A 17869-nucleotide genomic window follows, 5' to 3' on the forward strand; every position below is an offset into this window, starting at 1 on the left:
AGACCCGACACAGCCATAAATAAATAAAATTAAAAACAAGAACTACAAGTCTCACCAAAAAGCTGAGATGATAAATTTAGTGAAACAGTAGCTTCCTGACATATCACAAAATCCAGGCTTTAAGTAAACAAACAAAAAACTTCCGTTTTAAAATCCAATGGAAATAGCGTGTATATGAGCCAAGAGGAGTTAGTATACGAGCCCTCCCTTGGGGAGACACTTCCTATGCCACGTAACTGGCCTGACCCCCATCAGATCGGTGGCTTGAATGAGTAACAAGCATCAAGATAAGCCAATAGCTGCGTTTTTTTGAGATCCAATAGAGTCGTTGAAGTGTGCTCCTCAATGGCAAAGCCTCCTTCTAAAACAAGGCAGAAACCCGCATTTTTTACTATTTATGTCACTATTTTATAGTTTTTCCCCTTTCGTCTCTGACTATCAGGGGAAAGAATTGGGGCAGGCAGTGTGGACTAGCCACATTTGTTGCATCCATTCTGATGTCCAGTTTTGCACCTCATTTCATCAGAACTCCTATCCAGGCTTAATTCAGTTCCAGGAAGATGACGGGATTATGATCCCACTCTTAAGCCACTGTCTGTACACACAGAATGTGGATGATTTCACCATTTTTGTGATGATTTCTCAATTTTTATTTGCTCAACACATTGAGAATAGAATTAATCATATAAGGGGAAATAATGATCTGTGCACAAACTTATGGTGTGTTAACATAAATGACCCCTCTCTGTTTCCTTCCTATTTTGCTGGAATCCTTTCCTGGTATTTTGGCAGTGATTTCTATTGCTTGAACATATGTGTGAGATATTATTTCAAATGTTACTGGCCAAATCATTGCTCATTGCCGCTTGACTTAATGTCTTCCACAATTATATCAATCCCAAGCCCCAAGGTTCAGCACTGAGCCAAAAACATGCCACGTCTACATGACACAAAAGAGCTTAACCTTGAAGTGCATTATACCAAATGGAACCCCATTCCTTGCCAAATTCTTTGCAGGCATCTGTCACAACATTTATCTCCCTTCAAGGAACAGCATCAGCGGTTAACATTGTTTTCTAACACTGGAGCTCTGGTCCAAGTCTCTCTTACTCCATCTTCTATAGATCTTTCTCCAAATTCTTAGGAAAGATTTTCTCCTCACATCCAGCAAACCTCACCTTCTTTCCATTACCGTTTCCCTGGTTTAACTTACAATAATTATTTTTTCCCGCTGGTGAAAAACTCCTTTAACATATTTGGATTTGACATGTGTCTTTGTGGACAATTTCTTAACTCAGTCTTTGCTCTATTAGTATCATATGATTCTAATTAGTTTTAAATTGTTTGTTTTTTAAGTAACACTTGCACACGGTATTTTTTTTAAAGTTCAAAAGGGTATAGAGTGAACGGTACATTTTCTTCCCACACCAGCTCCCATCTCGAATTCCCCTTTCCTAGAGATAACTACTGAAAACAGTTTGTTGTGTTTTCCAAGACATGCTCCTTTATTTGTATAGAGAGATAGATATCGAGTTTGTTGAGAAATATCAACTCAGTGGAGTTTAAATTGACATAGCTTTATTTTTTTCAAGCACTATATTCAACTGAGCTCTGAAGAATCTCCTTTCTCCTCCGATACAACTACTTAGGCAGGTCCTATAACTTTCTTGCCACTTTCAGTTAAATTTCATTTTAATTTGTTTTAAATCCCCACCTCATATTCAATTTAAATCTCATCTCCTCTCTTCTCCCCAGACCTGGCATTGCCTCAAGGGACTTGGAGTTGGGAAGAAGCTCTTTCATTGGATGGAGGAAGTGGGAGTTTGGTTCCTTTTCTGGATCAGGCATTTTGGATTGAGTCGGGGGGTAGGAGGAATAAGAGAAGCAAAGACTGTCTTACATTATTGGCAACTTATGAGTGTTTAGGAGACCTCTCTCTTTCTCTGGCTCAGTTTAGTTCTACCTGCTACTGGTAGCCTCTGCTGATGGGGGGGGGGGGGTCTCCCCACAGGTGGGATGGTTTTCTTGGAATGGTACTCAGCTTCCCCATGTCTTCCTCCATTGCTGAGAGCCATCTCAGAAAGTGGCAGCTCTGTCTCCCTCCAGCCCCACTAAAAGACAAGGTCCCTGAATTGTGTCCCACCAAAATTTATGGATTGAAGCCCAAAACTCCAGTACCTCTGCATGTGACTGTATTTGTAAATAGGGTCTTTAAAAAGGTTTTAAGTTACCAAAAAAAAAAAAAAAAAGTTAACATGAAGCTGTTAGGTTGGACCCTAATCCAATCTGACTGGTGTCCCTTTAGGAAGAGGTAATTTAGACATACAAGAGACACCAGGGCTGCACACACAGAGGAAAGACCATGCGAGGACACAGTGAGAAGACAACCATCTTCAAGCCAAGGAGAGAAACCTCAGAAGAAACCAAACCTGCCAACACCTTGATCTTGGATTTCTAACCTTCATAACTGCGAGAAAATAATTTCTGTTGTTTAAGCCTCCCAGTCTGTGGTATTTTGTTATATATTTTGTTTGTTAGGCAGCCCTAACAAACTAATACAGTCCCAAAACCCTGTATACCCACTTGGACCAGATGCTGCCTGGACAACCCCATAGCCTACACTCTCAACTTTCTCCCTCATGCTCTTTTACATGAAGATCCAGTACTCTGTGAATTCACCTTCCATTTTTCTTAAAGGCATGGAGAGCTGCAGATGGGGCGGCCCCCTTCCCCTTCCCAAGCAAACGACCCCCATCCCTTCTCACCTTGCTGCAGTGGATGACCCCTGCAGGCCTCCTGCTTACAGAAATTCCCAGATAAGCAGTAGTCACTGGGTGCAGATTATCTCCCAACCCCTGGAGCAACTTTCGAGCTCTCCCAGGAAGTGAGCTTCACTCCAATGGCAACACCACAGTGAGCTTCCAGATGGGGCTACATCCATCCAGGAAAGGAAATGCCACTTCTTACAGGAGCCCCGATCCTAAGAGTGAGTTTTCTGGAGCCCCTTCACCATATCTTGGGAGACAGAACCTTGACCACTGGACTTATTCTATAATCTGTTTATATAAGCATATGGGGGCAGAGGAGACGATTGAGGGGACAGCCCCAGTTTGGCACCTCTTGGGAAGCCCAAAGGGAAGTGTCTGACCTTAATTTTTGGCAGCTTTCTTCAGCATGTGAACACTTCTTTGTTCTCAACGTTGAAGCTTATTCACTAATTTGGGAGAAATAAGAAAAGTACAACTCCACACAGGTGTATATTCCAATCTTTTACTCAGAGGTGCAAAGAAAATGTGGTTTTGACTATAACCAATGTGGTCTTCACATCAGCCCCCACTTTCTAGGAGGTAGTGGGAACACGAAGCAACTTTTATTCCTATCTGGTTTGAGACTTTGTCCAATAGACCCTTCAGGTAACACTCAATCTCTTGGGATAAATGCTCAGCCTTTTCATACAATGAATAATGTTCAGTGGCTCTCAGTGTTTATGTCACTTTGTGCATGTGTGTGTCATAGAATAAATTCCTAGAAGTGGAACTGTTGAGTCAAATACCATTCAGTCAATTCAAAAAATATCCAATAAGTAATTTTTAAATGTATTTATAAATAAATATTTGACAGCTTGCCAGGCAGTGTCAATAAACAAAACAGAAAAATTAATTTCTGCCCTTGTAGAGCTTACATCATATGGAAAGAAACAGACAAAACCAAAACAAATGAGTCAGTCATATAGTATGTTAGATGATAATAGCTTTAAAAATAAGTAGAGAAAAGTAAAAGGGAACGGGATCAAGAGTTTGCTATTTTTTTTTTTTGGTATTTGTTTATTTATTTATTTATGGCTGTGTTGGGTCTTCGTTTCTGTGCGAGGGCTTTCTCTAGTTGCGGCAAGCGGGGGCCACTCTTCATCGCGGTGCGCGGGCCTCTCACCGTCGCGGCCTCTCGTTGCGGAGCACAGGCTCCAGACGCGCAGGCTCAGCAATTGTGGCTCACGGGCCCAGCTGTTCCGCGGCACGTGGGATCTTCCCAGACCAGGGCTCGAACCCGTGTCCCCTGCACTGGCAGGCAGATTCTCAACCACTGTGCCACCAGGAAAGCCCCAAGAGTTTGCTATTTTAAATCGAGTGGTGAGTGTGAAGGCCCCATTGAGAAGGTAATATTTCATCAAAGACCTGAAGGAGGTAAGCGATTTGGCCCTGCAGATATCTAGGGAAGACTGTTCTAAGCCGAAGGGACATCCCATATAAAGGTTCTAGAATGGAAGGATCTGTGATACATTTAAAGAAAAGCAAGTAGACCCGTGTGGCTGGAGCCAGAGGGAGCAGGAAGGACAGAATAAGACATAAGATCAAAGAGGTGCTGGGGCCAAGTTATGTAGGGCCTTGTAGCCCATTACGGGAACTTTGGCTTTTGCTCTTAATTAAATGAGAAGCCAGTGGAAGGATCTGAGCAAGACATGCGACGTGATCTGGCTTCTGTTCTAAAATACTTACTCTGAATGCACTGAGAATAGAGAACGTGTTGAGAATACAGTTTGGGAGGCAAGAGTGGAAGCAGGGAGATGGGAGAGGAGCCTACTGCAGCAACCCAGGTGAGAGATGTGGTGACTCAGAGCTGCGTGGCAGGAGCGGAGGTGCTAAGATGTGGTCAGAGTCTAACTAAAGTCTGAAAGTATGTGGTAGAAGTTGCCAGACTGCCCTCTGGAGCAGTTTCACCAGTTTATCTTCCCACCAACAAAGGAGACTTCCTGTTCCCCCACACCCTGGTCAAGCCAACACAGCCCATGGCAAACTCCTGAGGCTCTGGCACACTAGGAGGTAAAAAATTCAACAGCAATTGCCCTCACCCATCCTTCATCTGTCGCAGGCGGGTGCGGTCCACCAGAAGGTGTGCTGAGACCTCAGCTGTAACGCAATAGAGAATGGCAGAAAAGTGGAATTGGAGGGGACCGGGGCTAAGGGAATTGATCCAAATTAGGCTGGTCCTCAAGGAGGTGTAGCGAGACACCAAATGACAGTGCCCAGAGGAAATCTGATTGAGTGGCACGATGAAGGAGGGGCACATCTACCACGGGGCCGTGGATGGCCAGAGCTGTTTAACATAGGGCCTCAGACAGTGGCCCAGGCTTCAGGGAAAAGAGACCAACTCAGAAGAGGCAGAAGAGCAGAGTGGTTAAAAGCAGGAACTTTGGTGCCACATTGCCTGAGTTCAAATCCTGGTTATGCCACCGACTGGCTGTGTAACCACAGGAGAATCACTTATCCTCTCTGGGCCTTAGATTCCTCATCCCTAAAAAAGGATTAACGTATAAGGCTCAATTAGCTAGCATCCATCAAGAGCTTAGAACAACATCTGGCATAACGTATGAACCAAGGAGAAGGAGAAGAAGCAGTTCAGGCTCAGGAGAAAGCAAGTGGAAACAAGGGGAACCGAAGAACGCAAATACCCGGTGTTTTGTTTTCTGATGTGTTTGTTTTGGAATGATCCACAAGTTGGGAGAAAGGTCCTAAGTTTAAGCACAGTAGGATACAACCAATCCAGATTAATCATTTCAATTCAGCTAGAGGCCTAAGACCAAAGGGGCAAAAATAAAACTTTTACATACTAACTCAGCATCAGGGCCACTGCTTTCCCAGATGTCACCTTTTTGCAAATTGAAGGGTGAAGGGGGAGCCCCTTCCCCAAAATATTTCCAAGCTATTTGCTAGGGAATTATTGTAATAAATATACAAATGTACAATGGCTCTGATGTGAATGGACTCCCCAGCATTGTGTGGTGTGCATTCTACACAACAGCATACGTCAGGCTTCCGGCTCCGGCTGAAAGTTTGTTCTCTTGTTTTTATGCAATATGTTGCGTATTCTTGATCATGAAAAGTTTTAAATAACAAGAAAAAGAAGAATGGTATCAGCCATGTTAATCCTTCCTCCTGTTGCGGTAAACTGGAATATTTTCTATCCTTAACAGATTTTAAAATAAAGTTCTGCAAATCCGTTTCACATGAGATGAGACTAGTTCAAAATGCAATTTTTAAAAAAGAGACTTGGTTCCAAAAGTTCAAGTTGTTTAAAGGCAAAGAAGGTTGAATATGATCTAATGTTGGGAAAGCTGTGTTAGTAACTCCATTTTGAAATAAACTTCCGGAGAGGTTTAACAAAAACCTGAAAGGCTTCAAAAACATTTCCGCAACAATCAAGGTCCACGGAAGTATATGACAGGGTTTGAAGCAGTTTGGCTGAAACAAACACAAACTCAACTTCTGATCTGGGTAGGGTTTTTCTACCCAAATTATTTTCCTTTCATCACAAAATAGAAAACCTCTTTGTTTCATGTATCCAGCTGAGCACCCATGGGCATTCATTCTGGTTTGGTCTCGGCTAAATGCAGAGAAACACAGTGGGTCTGTTTCAAGTCAATGCTATGGAGGCGTCATGAATTCATCACTATACTGTCACAAATGTCCTCCTACAGTGCTTTTCATTGCCTAGTGGTATCAAAAGAAAGGAGCCAGTATTGTTTATGAAATGGCTGTGAAACAGATATTTGATTCTTTTTTTCCCTCCGAATCTCTTATAAGCAACGGAAGCAAAGGAAGAAGGAAGGGGAAAAAAAACAAGGGCCATCACTTCAGTAGTGTCACACAGAGCAGAAGGAAAAGGGGAGAAAGGAATAGAAGGGAAGAGTTGAAAGAGGAAAGAAAAAAGGTAGAAAGGAGGAGGGAAAAAAATCTCAGCTCTCCAGCCTCATACCTGGAATATAAACGGACCCTAATTTGGAGGAAGATTTTTTTTTTTTTTTTTTTTTTTACTTTAAATGACAAATGTTTACATCTTGTTAAGCTGTGATCATTATTTTTTGCTATAAGCCTGGTATTCACCTGAGACTTTCTTTCCCCGAGTTGTGCTGATTAGATTTTTATCAGAACCTCTTTGCAACTGTCTTGGAGAAACCAGACTATCTCTCCATTTTACTCTACCTCTAGGACCTGAAATAGGATGTGCAAGCCAAGCACCCAAGATGCAGAATTTAAGGAGGCACTCACTCTCAGGTGCCCACCCTGCACTCATATGAGCCTGACAGTGGGTGTCTCCTTAAATTTAGCACCCAGGTGCCTCCCGCCTCTGCCTTAGTCCCACCCTGCCACCAGCTCCTAGCGCCCATCAACCCTGGCAGTAATCTCAGTGCTCTTTTCCTTATTTCCGCCTAAAAGCCAGTTGCTCTGGCTCCCTTCACTTCTGAATCTCCACCCTATGCCTCCACTCCTTCCTACACCACCCCAAGCTTCGGTCTCACCTCCCTCATCCATGCTGCTTATGTCCTTAGGAATCTATGGCTGAGCTTTAAACAAGCCACCAAGAATTTTAGAGGTTAATAAGTAGTTCTGGGCCTCATTTCAAAGACTGAAAAAAAAAAAGAGAAACTTTCTTTGTTATGCTATGAAACTATGAAACCACAATTAGTGACATCATGCCTTACCAACCATCCACAATTCTGTCCAAAACAGATTTTTATCTAAGGATGAGGTAAAGTCTAACAAGATGGGCCTTTCTAGTTAGTTATTGAGTAGGTTACTTTATTATTAGCTTAGATTCCTGACTGAGGTTTTCTACAGGAAATTGTGATATAACAGAAGCACCTGCTGGGAGCTTGCTTCAATCATCCAGAGCCATCATTTCTCCCCAATCAACCTTCTTCCTTCCCCAGACAATTGTACTGTTAAGGAGAGGGGTGTATCATATCCCTCAGGTGTGTTGAAAAGTACGATTTTGCTGGAGATAGCCAAGTGACTCCGGAGAGAACACGGTGACATATCAAAGCAACAGGGCTCCAGTGAAGTCCTGCAGGCTCCATGGCAGGTAAGCAGAGACGTTTGCGCCCGCCAAATCATCACAGTGGGCGGCCTGCGCTCTCCCCACTTCCTCGAGAAGCAGCCTCTGGGTCCTGAAACATCATTCTTCTTTTGATGACAGAGCAACAGCGAAATGCTGTGGCAATCAAAACTGCCTGAAAACAGCATATTAACCGTTCAGAGTTTTGAGTTAATCAAGAAAATGTCAGCCCAGATGCTCTCCGCGGTTCTTCTCATAGAGATGCGCTCTTGGTGCTGCGTTTTTGAGACTTTGCGCCTTCTGACTTGGGACTCCCTCTCGCAGACGGGACTTCGGGATTCACGGGAGTGATTTCCACGCGGGATAAGGGTTGGAACGAAGATGCGGCCGACATTTACGGACACTGTCTCATTTAATGTTCCAAAGAACCCTGCCAGACACATCCCTGTGTCACCATTTTGCAAATGAAATTAATGCTCAGAGAAGTTTAATGGCTTTCTTAAGGTCACTCAGTTAGGAAAGGGTGGAGTTAGAGCCGGAGCCCGCGTCCAATCTTGCGGCACTTCTCAATCTTTGCTCGTCTTCACCCTTCCCACCCCACTGTTTCCTCCCATAATGCAGTGCGACCAGTACTCTTCTCAAGAGTCCAGCTTGCTTGGCTGGCAGCTTGGTCCGTTTATAAAAACTGGGTCTTGGCTTTGCTTTTCTGAGCTTCAATCATTGGCCTAATGCTGAATGAATCTTCTAAGGCTGCCTTGTGCAGTCCCTTTAAATTATAATGAGAAAACGAAAGTGCAGTGATTGAAGACCTGTGCCCCCAGTGAGCCACTGAGTCAGTGCCGGGAAGCAGGACCAGCACGAGCCCCAGGGCGGTATGTCAACACCGCATGGTGCTACCAAGATCGTGCAAGGAGAGTCCTATGTCCTAGATGGGAGGTGCTGATTCTCTCAAGCCCCCAGCTTTTCTGGGGACACAAGTAAGTGGTGAGGTCTGGAGTGGGGATGAGGGCAGCACCCACGCGTGTCAGTCATGTTTGACTCCAGGTTTCACCGTTTCTTTCTTTCTTTTTTTTTTTTATTTATGGCTGAGTTGGGTCTTCCTTGCGGTGCGCGGGCTCCTCAATGCGGTGGCTTCTCTTATTGCGGAGCACGGGCTCTAGGTGCGGGCTTCAGTAGTTGTGACACACGGGCTTCAGTAGTTGTGGCTCGCGGGCTCTAGAGCGCAGGCTCAGTAGTTGTGGTGCATGGGCTTAGTTGCTCCGTGGCATGTGGGATCTTCCCGGCCCGGGCCTCGAACCCGTGTCCCCTGCATTGGCAGGCAGATTCTTAACCACTGCGCCACCAAGGAAGCCCTCACCATTCCTTTTCAGCAGATTAATTCTAGTCATCAAAACCCATAGAGAAAACAGATATCAGAGAGAACAGGAAATATATTCTCCAGCACTTTTCCAGGTTGATTCCTGCATCTTCTTTCAAGACTTCTTGGTTCTCTCATCCTCAAGCACTTACAGGGTTCTCTTTGGCAGTACCAGATCTAAATTACACCTCAAATCACCATCACCACCACCACCCTCAACTCCTTGTAACCTATTTTGCAACATGGCCCCTTGGGGTGAGTCAACCCTGTCTATATATCCCAGTCCCGCCCCCAAAACGCCCTCCACACCTGACTTACCTGCTCCCAGTTCTGGCCCAGTACTCGTGCCATGGCTCCTGGGTTACTGTCTCCTCCTCCTTCCTGTGCCTCCTCGCCCAGTTCCTCTAAGCCAGCATTGCAATCGCAAATGTCTTGATTCCTCTGTAATTTTTCCTGTTTTTATTGTAATTACTCCAACTCTGTATTGCAGAGGAAGAGATGATTTTTCTTTGACTGGGGCCAGGAAGGTATGAGAAATGTGTCCCATGCTGGATGCACCATAAGGGATGGTGGAGAATGTAGCAAACTAACAAGTGCACGCCCCACTTAAAGAAATTCAAGTTTAAAAAACTTAAAGCATTCAGGGATTTCCCTGGTGGTCCAGTGGTTAAGAATCCTCCTTCCAATACAGGGGACGAGGGTTCGATCTCTGGTCAGGGAACTAAGAACCCACAAGCCTCGGGGCAACTAAGTCCACGCCGCAACAACTGAGCCCACACGCTCTGGAACCCACGCACCGCAAGGAAGATCCCGCATGCCACAACTAAGACCCAATGCAGCCAAATAAATAGTTTTTTTTTTTTTTTAATTTAAAGCATTCTTCTAATCAAAGTAAGTACTTCTACAACCTGGATTCAGGGTCCACCAGTTTTCAACCCCTGTTGGGCCTCCACTCTAATCTGCAGGCATTACTTTCTTCAAATCCTGACTCAAAGTCAAATTTACTTCCCCTAGCATTTTCTTTACTAATCACCACTCCTTTACATCCCCTTAAATGTATGTACAATTTGAACCATATTGGCTTTTGATTTCACACCTTGAGGGCAAGAATGGTTTACCTATGTTTTATTCCTCAACTTTATATCAGATCCTGCCTCCAATTTACTTAACCAGAACGTCCAAGGATATATAGTGCATAGTATACAAGTTTATGAAGAAAAAAACGTGTTTGGTGCAAGTCCTTTTCCTAAGTGTGTAGATTTGTGTCTTTGGCATCCTCAGAAACTCCTAATAATGGGGCAGAAGTTAATTTTGTTTCCCCATGGTTTGGAGAAGAGGGAAATGTTCTGTTTTTAATTTGCACTAATACAAATAAACCAAATGGCTTTCTGAATGACAGAGTCACCGTGACACCCAGCCACCTACGCCTGGACCATTTCTCACCCCAAAAGCTGTCAACACAGGAAGTTAGCTTTAACGGCCCATGAATCCTTCTGTCATCTGCTGCCCTCTAGTGGAGAGAAGGGATAGAGCGGACAGAGTTGTCCAGAAGCCAGAGCTCCTTGAGCCTAACTCCAGAAGACACTGAACAGGCACAAAAAATTGTACCTTCCTCTGTGGTGTAGAGTTGGAGTAATTATAGTAAAAACAGGAAAAATTACAGAAGAATCAAGCTAATGTTTTCCACTGTGTAAGGCAAAGTGTGAGTTGAAGTAAAATAAGTATGAGTCAATAATTCAACATGTGATGGGTTTTTTAAATTATTATTTATTTACTTACTTATGGCTGCACTGGGCCTTCATTGCTGTGCGCAGGCTTTCTCTAGTTGCGGCGCGCGGGCTTCTCACTGTGGTGGCTTCTCTTGTTGTGGAGCACGGGCTGTAGGCGCGTGGGCTTCAGTAGTTGTGGCTCGTGGGCCCTAGAGCGCAGGCTCAGTAGTTGTGGCACACGGGCTTAGTTGTTTCGCGGCATCTGGGATCTTCCCAGACCAGGGCTCAAATCCGTGTCCCCTGCATTGGCAGGTGGATTCTTAGCCACTGGACCACCAGGGAAGTCCTGATTTTTTTTTAATAACTTTTAGTGGTGTTTTTTCTACAATAGAAAAGTATATAAACTTTATTGTACAAGTTTGTCTTTATTATACAAATATATGTTCATCTTAGGAAGTACAAATAAGCAATAAAATAAAAATGAAATCACCCAGAAACCACCCTCCATTAAAAAAATACCATTGCAATGTGGCATCATTGTGAATGTATCATTCTAGATGTTATTGAATGCATATGTAGACATATGATTTTGTTTTAACAAATACAGGATCACATTTTGCATCCAGTTTCACAACCTGCTTCTTTACTGAGGTATTCTGAGGTTACAAAAGTGTTCATGTTTTCTGAAGTCATCCCTAACCTGTGTGTTTCAGCCACCAGAGAGTGGGCTCGTGAGGGTGCTATAACAGGCAAAGTTACCTTCAGTTTTCCTCTGGACCCATCTCTCATCTGACTTTTTCAGCTGGCTTACACGAGTGACCAATTATAGCATATTATTTTATTTTTATATGGAAGTTAAAATAATAAATCTGAGCATATGGAAAATAAACATGAATGCTATCTAATATAACTGTATTCATCATGGTGAGTTGTTTAATTATTTAAGATCCACTACAATACTGGATTTAAACTTTGTGGATATGGCATTCTATCCCTGCTTTAATAAATATATATTTTCATTATATCTATATGAAAGATTTTTCCCCAATATTATGGGAGATATTTAACTCTCTTGAGAGACATTTTCAAATGTAACCAATCTGCACTTCTCTTAGAAACAAAACGCTATCATCACTTCTCCAAGCATGTGTAGTTTGCCCCCATGTTATAAACACAAGGAAAAGAACAGCATCTACTTAAGAGAAAGCCCTGAAGATAGGAATGAAAGACATCATGACCAGATTTAACGTTAAAGCAAAACTGAAAACTCCAGGATGGTACTTAAGTGAGCGTGATGGGAACGTATTGTTTCCTTATAATGATTTTAAATGGAAATTACAATTCAATCACAAATAAAAGTAAATTGTAGACAGTGAGGCGAACAAATCTGTTTCACTCGGATTCACGGTGATTATCAAATTAGCAGCTACTCATTCACCACTAACCATTTTCAGTCCTCTTGGTCTCCCTAACAGCGCTGAACTGCAGCTTCATGGTGATTGCAATGGTGGCAGCTTATCAGGGCTGTATTTTAGCTGTGCTTTTATCTTCCCTGTTTTTCCTTTTCATTGCTCGGCAAGGTAAAAGTGGGGAGTGGGGGAAGAGCCTTAGAGGAGTGAGAACGTTAACATGCCCTTGTTTTAAAAGTTGTGCAACACCAGTTGAAGGCCTAACATCTGGCCCCCAGCTGTCTCCTGACCCATCTCCTAGCACTCTCCCCTCATCAACTCCACTCCAGCCACACTGGTCCCCTCGCTGTTTCTCCACACCAAGCACACTCCTGCCTCAGAGCCTTTGCACCTGCTATTCCCTCTGCTAGAACATCCTTCCCACCTACATCTGCAGAGTTTACTGCTTGGCTTCAATAGCGTCTGAGTTCAGGTGCCCCCTCCTCGGAGAGGTTGGCCTTCCCCAGCTGCTCCTTTCTAAAATAGCCCCTCCTGTCACTCTCCACTCCCTCATTCTGCTTTGTTTTTTTCTTCCCCAAACATCCATCACTACCTGACATGGTATTATATACTCACTTTATGTTTCTTTATTGAATGAACCCAATATCACCCAGGTTATTCTGACCGAGAAGGTCCAGGGTGAGTCTGGGAGTATATATACTTAAAAGCTCACCGGGAGATTCTGATACACAGCCTGGCTAAGAACCACTGGTTTCATGGATATTATAGTTTTTGGAGTCAGATGGTCTGGGTTAAAATTCCAGCTTGGCAAGCCTGGGGCATTACAGCTGTAGGCCCAGTCAGAAGCATAGTAGCCGTAATCCCCAACACCCAGGGTTGTGCTGAAGATAACACTGGGTAATGGATTTGAGACAACCTCTTGAACTGCAAAGTGGGATATAAAAATGTTATTAGTACCCTATTTCTTCTCTGAGGGTGAACTACTTACATTTTAGAGAAAGAACATTTTTTGAATAATAATAAAACCTATTTTTATTTAGAAGTACAATCTCTCTGAATCAGATTGTTCCTTCCTTATAAACTCTAAATTGTAAGTCCGTTTTTATCCCTGAAGGCAGTGCAAAAGAGAAACGAATCGAATTTGGTCAATCCTCATAGCTAATGCAAATAATTTCAAATTCTGAAATTCAAAATTGCTAGCAGCGATGTTGCCTGCATTGCCCCAGGGTGGCGGCCGTGAAGAGGTGGTCTCCCCAACACCGCCCCTCTCCACCCGCTCCCCCGGGCTGAGCGGTCCCTGACCGTCGCCCATCCTTGGGCTCACTCCGTAGGGTGAAGCGGCTCCCCTCGCGCCCCGTGCTGCCACCCACCCGGCGGGAGCGCGCGGGGATGGATGAAGGACAGATGGAGCCGCGCGGGGATGAAGGACAGATGGAGCTGGTGAGAGCGCTGCCTGGAACGTCCGGGAGACAGCACTTCAGCAAGCAGCAAGCGGAATGGGGCATTTTGGAAACATTCGCTCTCATCACAAGAGAGTCCACTGTGATCTCCAAAGGGTCCAGTGTCATGAAAAAGCAATCGATGACTTGAGGAGCCTCCCACTCAGGCGGCCAGCCTGCACCTCCCAAGAGGTCTCAGAACAAACCTCTGTGACAGGAATGAGTTCTCCGGAGAACTGATATACGGTCCCCTTTTGTGGCAGAGGTCACCAGTAAAAGCCTTAAGAACACACAAGTGGGGACATTTTGTTATTCATGTTTACCGTAACCAAAGGAAATAAATATTGTATACACATACTTCTATTTATAAACACCGCTAGCCAGGTTTAATTGGATAAAGAGTGACACCTAGTGGACAAGCGTTGGTAACCTCTATGTTCTGTCCCCCTAAATCAAATGAATTTAGTTTCCAAAATTATTCCACAATGTAACCAAACTGTCATAAGGCCAACACCTTTGAAAATTTCACCCCAATCCTGTAACTTATATATAAGAACAACAGCGAAAGGAGACTGACAGGCTGAAAATAGTTTTGAAGCATCTGTGAGTGAAGAAACTGATAAGGAAAGGAAACAGTAAACGAAGACAAATCTATGTCCCAGGTTTCTTTAACATGGTATGAAAATTCTCCATCAGATGGAGAGAGGAAAATTTGAATTTTGCTAGGAATCCATGAGTAGGACTTTTTGGACTGGAAACAGGTGAAAAACAGTGGCTGCTACCTCTGGAAACCCTGCTGAGTGGCCCGGCCTCGGGCAGTTGGCCCCTTAACCTCATGGGGTCCAGAAATCCACTCTTGCCCAAACCTGAGAGGTTCTGCAATTCACATGCCCCAGCTCATACCGAGCAGGGCCAGCTGGATGCCACCTTGGGCTTCTGTCCATAGACACTTTCACCATTTTTTTCTCAAATGTTTACCCTAAAATTAGGAAACATTACCTAACACCCAGTCGGACTATAGAACAGAGCCATTGCACTAAGGACTGCCCCAGGAAATTCAAGATACACTAACTTCATATATACGTATTTGCCCTTTTTGATTTTCATAAAGAATTTCTTCTTCTTCCCAAATGTCCTCTGGGATAATATTTTGCTTCCCCCATCCCCCGGAGCAACCATTTGCTGCTCTTCGGGAGGAGGATTTTACCAGCCCCTCAGGAAAGCCGCCATGCCTCTCTGGTGCTACCAGCTTGCCCTCAGTTTCTCATCCCTGCCTGGAGCAGTTGCAGCTTCTTGATTTCTCACCCCACCTCACCCACACGCCTCTCAACTGCCTTCTCACAGGACTCCTGCGGCCCCAAGCACGGTTTCCATCCCAGAGTGCTGCCACCCAGGGCCTCCCTCCCAGCTGCCTCACAATGAATCCTCTGAAGCTCACCGAGTAAACATCAATTCGGGGTGAAACAGCTCCCACCCGAGCGCTTCCTCTGCCCCAGAAATACGCACTTTATGACTCCCATGCCTGGGTGGCACCGAGCTTTTGCTTTGCTCTAGCAGCCCTGTTGAGCCTAATGGCATAACTCACTCCTGTTTGTTTAATTGGTTAAATCAGATTAAAATGTGTCTGGGGGGTGGGGTATAGTGTGCTCACTTGTGTGTATTTTAATTTACACACACACAACGTCCCAATGCTGAGACCCAGAGGCACAGTTTAAAACTTGAAAGTTTTCAAGGCAGGCTTCCCTGGTGGTGCAGTGGTTAAGAATCTGCCTGCCAATGCAGAGGACACGGGTTCAAGCCCTGGTCTGGGAAGATCCCACATGCCTCAGAGCAACTAAGCCCATGAGCCACAACTACTGAGCCCGTGTGCCACAACTACTGAAGCCCACGCGCCTAGAGCCTGAGCTCCGCAACAAGAGAAGCTACCGCAATGCGAAGCCAGAGCACCACAACGAACAGTAGCCCCCGCTCGCAGCAACTAGAGAAAGCCCGCACACAGCAACAAAGACACAATGCAGCCAAAAATAAATAAATAAAATAAATAAATTTATAAAATAAAAAAAAGAAAAAGTTTTCAAAGCCATGCTGATGACAGTCAAGAACAGTTAATCGTCTTCACAGCCAGCAAATACTTAAAATAGGTTTAATTACCAAGAACTACTAATCCTTCAGGCCCAAGGAGGTATCGCTCCCTTCTCCAAGTTTCCCAAACCTGGTTGCACCAGAATCACCAGGAAACCTTCATGAAAAGATAAAGCCCAGGGCCCCATCTCAAATCTCCTGGACTAAAATGTCTAGGCAGGGACGGGAATGACTATTTCCACAAGCTCTCAGCCAGCTCCACGTATTTTCAGTCCAATGTTTGGAAGCCTTGCTTTGAATCACAGCTCAAACCTCACCTCATTTCAGAGAGGTCTAACAAAGCAACTTCTGCCAGTGTTTCCTAAAGTCATGTATATCATCTTGATTTTTGCCATATCCATGTATCTGTACTGCAATCTACCTAAGATATGTATATCAATTGGCTTGCATTTTTGCATAAATAGATTTCATTTTTAAAAAACTTATATCACCGCTATGAAATCATAGCTTTGATGGATATTAGTATATTTTTCCTAATACACAATACAAACAATGTATACCATCAAAAGCTGTCTTAAAATGTTTTTCCCTGTAGGAATAAGCTAAGTTTGTGTACCAATGGGTACACCTACAATGCTTGAGAAAACACTGATGGAGAGAAATAATCTCTGTTCTACCTTTCCTTCTGAAGGTGGCCCTAAGGGAAATTGTGAAGAGAAGAATTTATATTGAGGAGCTCAGTTCTTGAGATTTAACTAGGAATCTGTCAGTAGGACTTTTCAGATTGGACACAAGTGAAAAACAGTGGCCACTACCTCTGGAAACCCTGTATAGTGGTCTGGTCTCAGGCAATTGGCTCAATCCTACAAAAATTGCAGACACCATCCTTCACCCATCCCCTGCATCTTTTAATCAATAATCAATTAAATCACTGGGGGTGGGTCCGGGGTATCCAGCAGTTCTAATATGAAACCAGGGATAAAAACCATCATGCCATTTCTCTTTCAAGAACATTTCTCCCCAGTTAGAAACCCCCATTACCTTCTACCTCCTCCATGGGACCCCTTTGTATTCACTGATACAGATAGAAGGTGAGAAAAACCATTCCGCTTATTAAAACATTCTCACAAGTACAGGTCAGAGTCAAAAAGCTCATGCCTTGACTCCAGAATTCCAGGGAATGCCAACCTCCAGGGTTGTCATAAACTCATTCTACACTAACACACCTCTATATCCCCTACAGAAGGCCCTGGTTTCTGCTTTCATTTTTTTCCTCCTTCTTATTCTCTGTTTTTCCCTTTTATTGGTTAAAAATAAATGACGTACTTTTTCCTTATTTTGAAAGCAAATGTTCAATGTAAGAAAAATGAGAGGCAGACCGCTCGGAGTCGGTGCTGCTGTCCTGCGACTTTCCCTGCTGTCTGCCCTGCTCGGCCCCGTGAGGCCACTGGACCTCAGCAAGTGGCCGGGACCCTTGAGCCTGCAGGAGGTGGACAACCGGCCGCAGCACCCGCTGCAAGTCCAGAACGGCGGGGCGGAGGTTGACGAGCTGGGCGAAGTGCTAACACCCACCCAGGTTAAGAACCGGCCCACGAGCATCGCATGGGATGGCCTTGATCCAGATAAATTCTACACGTTTGGTCTTGACCTACCCAGATGCTCCCAGCCGGAAGGGCACCATTTCCTGGTGGTCAACGTGAAGGGCAACAACATCAGCAGTGGCTCGGTCCTCTCTGATTATGTGGGCTCTGGGTCCCCCAAGGGCACAGGCCTTCACCACCACGTCTGGCTGGCTTGCGAGCAGGACAGGCCGCTGAAGTGTGACGAACGCATTCTCAGCAACCGATCTGGAGCCCATCATGGCAATTCACGGTGGCGTCCTTCTGTAAAAGGTACAAGCTCTGGGCCCCGGTGGCCGGCACATGTTACCAGGCTGAATGGGATGACTTTGTGCCCAAACTCCCCGAGCAGCTGTCTGGGAAGCAGAGGAAAGTTAGAAGATGGAAACCATCCCAGAGTTTCCCAAGCAGTGTTGCAGTTTAG

The 17869-nt window shown here is 44.5% G+C and overlaps 1 pseudogene; it reads left to right on the plus strand.

The window, feature by feature from the left end:
- Window positions 1–17192: 17192 nt before the first annotated feature.
- On the plus strand, window positions 17193–17869 carry LOC137765841 (phosphatidylethanolamine-binding protein 1 pseudogene; annotated as a pseudogene).

The sequence above is a fragment of the Eschrichtius robustus genome, chromosome 6 (assembly GCF_028021215.1).
Source record: "Eschrichtius robustus isolate mEscRob2 chromosome 6, mEscRob2.pri, whole genome shotgun sequence".
Taxonomy (NCBI): domain Eukaryota; kingdom Metazoa; phylum Chordata; class Mammalia; order Artiodactyla; family Eschrichtiidae; genus Eschrichtius; species Eschrichtius robustus.